Source organism: Talpa europaea (assembly GCF_964194135.1).
Source record: "Talpa europaea genome assembly, chromosome: 11".
Lineage (NCBI taxonomy): Eukaryota > Metazoa > Chordata > Mammalia > Eulipotyphla > Talpidae > Talpa > Talpa europaea.
The window spans coordinates 52,435,838-52,441,837 of NC_140078.1; positions in this window are offsets into that span (position 1 = coordinate 52,435,838).

The following is a 6,000-nucleotide window of genomic DNA, read 5'->3' on the forward strand; positions in this document are numbered from 1 at the left end:
GAATTTTGCAAAGATTAATTGGATAATTTCAGAATAGTTCTTTGAGCTGCTTGAAGGAATGGTATCATCTAGAAGAACAAAGTAAAATAACAATAATAATTATTATATTTAAATGTATTTATGAAAATCTCCATGGGGGCAATTAAAAAGAGACCAGCTTGTACTTGTGGGAAATTCACAAGTTGATGAAATGCCCCTGTTCCTGCCAGTCTCCTTGACCTGCTGGGTTGCTGGTGCCACGCTGGTGTCCGGTACTGGGCCAAAGGATGGCCCCGAGGGTTTGTAAGTGACTTCTGTACAAAATAACTTGCCCACCCAAGTCAGCCCTGCAGGAGCTGGCACCTGTCGTGACCCAGACTGGTTAACATGAAGTGCTCGCCCAGCTCTTTCCAGGAACACCCCTCCCTTGTCATCCACAAAAAAGAACTTACTTTTGGGGCTTCAACGTCTGCCCTGTAATTAATTACTGCCCATTTGCTGCAGGGACAGAAAATTCTACCACCTTAGCTGGGTGCCTGGAAGAACTTCTTTCACATCTGCTTGTAGAACCTGTGCTTCTATTTAGTGATGGGCCTGGCAGATAATGAGGTTTTGATGCCACAGTGCTATTTAGGCAAGTTTATTCTAGGCTCTCAGGATCCCTCAGCTGCTAACATCTGTTCTATTCAGATGTCGCCCTCCCTCCATTCACAGGGCCTGGGTTTGGTGAGCAAGATGTTCTCTTTTACAGTCGGCTTGCCTTTGATCTTCAAGACTGGTTTCCCGCTTAAACACCTGGCCGTGCTTAGCCTCTGTAGCAATTCCACACTCCTGCACAGAGTTCCTATTCTTTCTCTACACAGATGGCTATCATGCTGTGTGCAACTGCAGCCACGACCTGCTCATCATCTGAGAATAGATTTTTTTTTTTCCTCCAGCTAATGCAGACAGGATAACCTCTTAGGCAAACACTTGGGTACCTTCCCATCTCTTACAACTTCATTTTCTGCTCTGCACCGCCCCCACCAACTCCTATTCACCAAGTGTGAGAAGAGGCTGGCCCCGCAGAGCAGGGCTTTTCAAACGCCCCAGGCACATGCATCAGACAAGCATCTGATTAAAATACAGATTCGGTACATAAATGGGTGGGCCTCAGATTTGGGTTTCTGACGGGTTTCTAGGTGATGTGAATGCTGTATGTACATTAACTCTCAAAGTCCTACATTAGGTCCAGAATACTCTCCATTCTGACCTTCCCCCATTAACATTCTTATCTTTCCCCCGATCTCTTAAACTTAACCAATTTATCTTCTGTTCCCATTGAAGCACCTTCCTACCCCCAGGTGACTATTTCATACTTCAGTGCCAGTAGCTGATAGAGACACAGGATCTAGGATCAGAGGACTGTATCTTAGACAGCAGGGGTAGGATCTAAGTTGTGAGCACTGTAACATATCCTGATAATATTCTACCTTGGTAAAGTTTTTAAAGAAATAATTTCATGGCAACACAAAATTAGGTATTAAATCTTTTTACACATATTTCCCACCCCCCTCCCCAGCCTCAGAGAACACAGAGGAACAACTCAGTACTCATTTTAGAGTCCCCACACCTAAGGATGTCTTCATAGCCACTTGTGGTCAAGAAAACTAGTGCTGCCTTGTCAATCTCTATTCTGCTGCTGAGACCAGTTCTTTCCACTTAGGCTTGAGAAAAGCATGTCATAAGTCTGAGAACATAATTGAAACGTTGTCCTCATAGCTGGGTCCATCACAGCTGGGGCTGTGTTTGCCTCTTAAGGAAACCTCAGGGGGACATTCAAGATAGCAGAGATGACTGAAATCTACCTGAGACAGTGGCTTTCCCTAGAGGTTTACTCTTTAATGCTGTCATTAAACAGCCTCTTAGGATTCTCTCACTGTTACGTCATGGTCAACAGACACAGAATACAAGTCACTGAGATTCATATCCTGTTTCCATAACAGGAATTCACTATGTTATTTAAACTGACTTCCCATCTGTATAATGGGCATAGTTGTCATTATCATTTATGTGGGAATTAGCATGTGATAGGCTCTGTGGAATTACACAGAGCCTCTTCCTGAGGACACCCCTATAAAGCTCTCTGACAACAGGTATAATATGGGTGCCACTCAGGAGCACAACCTGCCCTTGCTGCAAACAGTCCCCTGAGTTCCTGCTTCTGAGTTCCGCATCTCCCTTGAGCTCCTGGGTTGCAGCGTCCTCACAACAGAGAGGGTGGTGTTTCTGGTGGAGTAAGGCAGTCCAGGACAGGGAGAGGGCGTGTGCTGTAGGAACTCAAGGCTGTCACTCCTGACCATGGCGCTTCTCTGCTTGACCAATAAGAAGAGTGAGGATTAGATTAAGGAAATTGACCAAAACTCTACAGTTGGTGAGTGGTGGCCCAGGAATGTCTCTCACTGAATAATGTTACCCACTGGGCAGCCCTGCTCAAGATGAGATGAGATAATGCACATGAAAGTGATTCTGTGTCTGGCGTGTGGTTGGTGGGTACTCGCGAAATCCTAGTCTCCTTTGCTCTTTTTCGACACTGAACTCCTATGCTTCTGCACTCAATTCCGTGCTGTCCTCCTATGGGGGCTGGGTGGGGTGGCTGAAGCGTAAACCTCTGACCTCCTCATTACCCAGCCTGGCTGGTGCTGTGACTCATGGTTTCCAGTTCTGCCAGCTGCACTGCTGTGCACGGGGGTTTTCTAGCTACAGGTTGGTGAAGTATTCCAGGGCAGGATGTTTACATCCCCTAGAGGAATGGGCACAGAATCAAGCCAGCCCTTGCTTGGCAACCCCTGGCTGTTCTTTCCAGCCCGAGGCGCTCTGCCAAACCGACTCAGGAGAGGAAAACATAACAAGTGCTGATGTGCTTCCATTTTACGTAGAACATAATAAAAGTTTTCAGGATGATTTATTTTCCTAAACAAGAAAATACAATGGATGCCATCCATTATTCAACATGCTAATGATAACCTTTACTCTCTTGTTGAGGATCTAAGGTAATGTTCAGCTGAAGCGCAAAGACTACACAGAGCACACACACACACACAGATGCACACATACACGCGCACACAATCCCACAACACTCCAATGCCAATGACAGTGGGAAAATTAATTGTGGAACAAGGGGTTTTAAAGCTAAGCAGAAAGATGTTTCTATATCATCAGCTTTCCAAGCATCAAAAAAAAAAAAAAGAAAGAAAGAAAGAAAGAAAAACCCAAAAAACCAAACCAAACAAAACACAGGGGCTTCTTTAATTTTAGGTGATTGACTTAGAAATGTCCTCTATACAAAGTCACTATGAACAACTCAATGCATGCTTTATTATAGTTTGTATGAAATATATTTCTTCCAACTGACATTATTCAAACCATATGGAGCAAAGGGCTCAGAATTGTTTAATTTCTGAAGATCCTCATTCATAGCCCAGTTAACACCTTTGTGTGGGGTCAGAGCCCGGGGGCCCAGGCGGGGATGCCTGGGAAGGGGGTGACTCAGAATACCACCGTTCCCTTTCCACCTGAGAACCAGAGTGTTCATTCCCCAAGAATTACAGTTAACTTGAAAAATGTAAAAAGTTTGTTTTGTGAGTGAGCTTGATAGAGTGGCAGAACTTTCACTTCTTGATGAATGAGGGTTTTTTTTTTTCCCAAGTAGAGAGTAAATGGTAATTAAAGTTATTAATTTCCGACATGTTTAGTGATGTTATGTGTGTTCTAATGGAGATCAATAAAAATTAAATCAGTACAAATAGTTATATTAGAATTAGCACCATAACTCAGATATCGATGTTAGCAGATAGAAGTTTATGTGTAAGTTTTCAAGGTAGCTTGTGGGCCAAATGTGTCCGTTAATAGAAAGGAGAGCCTGGGGAGGGCAGTTTAAAGCTAGGCCTATAATGCTTGTTCATGTCTTCTAGGAGACACTATCTATTAAATGTTCTTTAAATTTTAAAGCAAAAGCTTTGGCTGATTCCTTTAAATGGTTTCTTGGTCCTGAAAATGTAACCATCCCTTAAAGAAAAAAATGCAATGGCTTCAGCCATTCTGCAAAAATTTCCTCCATTTTGATTTTTAAATTTATGAGTAAGTGAGGGCAGATTTCTCAGTTCTGAATCACGGCAGAACAGGCTGTTTTGGGGAGCGGCTGGGGCTTGGGCTCTGGACTTGGTTGACTGCATTACCCAGGCAGGACAGGCTGGTTAATATCTTAGCCAGGTTATTTATTCTGCTGGAAGATGAGAAAGATTGGAGGTTGTTGTGAGACAGAAACAAAGTAGCACAGGTTAAATATGCAGTACAGTACCTAACACGAGAGAATCCTTCAAGAAAGGTTGCCATCCCCACCCGCCCCAAAAAGAAATAATAACTTAAATATGTGTCAAAGTTAAAAAAAAAAGAGAGAAATTAAGGAGACACCCTCAAATAATATAGTCATATACTTAGCAGTAATAAAAGAAGGTCTGTTTTTATTCCATTTCCTCTTAATAAATGTGGACTGAATGTCTACCCTGTGTCTGGTGCTAGGAACAATGTCTTTCCCCAGAGCCGGTGACACCTAGCTACACAGTGTTCTGGTCACATCTTGAAGGTTTTTCCAGCAGGAAAAAATGGCTTGAACCATTGCTACTAAAACCAACAGCCTACAAAATTGAATGGCTGGGTGGCATTCTAGAGACTTATAAAAGATAGTTCTAAAACTATTCTCTTCTTGATGAAGGGGCTTCTAAAATTCTTTCGGCTTAACTCCACCATTCCCTACTTGCAATAACATGTTTAGGATTATTCTAAATGAATCTGAGACTTTCCACAACTATGTCTATTTCAAGTTTGTTCTCAGAAGATGGAACTCCACAGAAGGCAGTTCACATGATTTTTAGTCCGAATCTATAAATAATCGGTGTATCCATTTTAGCCCCCAAAACTCCCATCTGGTTCTCTGTTCACACAAGCCACTAGGCCGAAAGCTTGGAAGGGTAATAATATCCTGCCATGCAATGAACATCGTGGGATAATTGTGATCATAGTAGAGGAGCCTCACTTCCGGTTTTTTGAGGACCATCACTTGGGCTTCCCCAAGGTAATTCGCACAGGATCAGCAGGCTGGAGGGAGACTATCACTTGTAGGAAGGTATCCATTCCTCTTCACCATGCACTGATCCTGCATGTTTCCAGACATTAAACTCTAATGGTTCAGATCAAGAAGGCCTGACCTGGCCCCTCCTCCGGGTGCAGACTTTTTTATAATTCATGCCTGTGAGAGAGACAGAAGAACACAGCTTGTTTGGGGGATCCCAGATGGAGTTTGCAGGATGGATATTAGAAAAATCCTCTCTTTCAACTGGTAAACTGAGAAATTCAAATTGGAACGGCAAGGAAAAACCATACATGTTGGGACGCAGGGTGGGGGTGAGGCAACCCATGATGTCACTTTTGCATCTGTAAAGTCATTTTGTAGAGTCATCTGCACTTTAAGAATTCCTAATGGGTACAGGCAGTTCAGACTGAGCTGAATGTGTTGGAGTCTCTGATCATGTTCTTCTGATTAGAAGGGGCGGGGGTGGGGGGGCAATAACAGATACACAAACACACACTTAACAAAAGATGGGGGAAATGTGGGCACCAGACATGTCCCTGCTGGCTGGGGGATGACAGTTGAAGAGAGAAGAACATTTCAAGTGCAGGGACTGAAGCAAGAACAGCTCCCCAAACGGGAGCAGGGGAGAAGGGTCAGCAAAGGTAAGTCCATAAGCAAAGCAGGGGGGAGGCGGGCAGAAGAGGGGACTAGGTGACCGAATAAGGGATGCAGGAGGCAGAAGTCAAGCAAACAAAACCCACTATGATGTATTAGGAATGTTTAATTTGAAATTGTGATCCCTACAATTATTGAAAATGGAGCAGTTAAAAAGGAAAGCAGCTCAATTGTGACAGGGCAGAAAGAACCCGAGAAATATTTGACATTCAAGTGCCTTTTTTTTAAATTGCTTG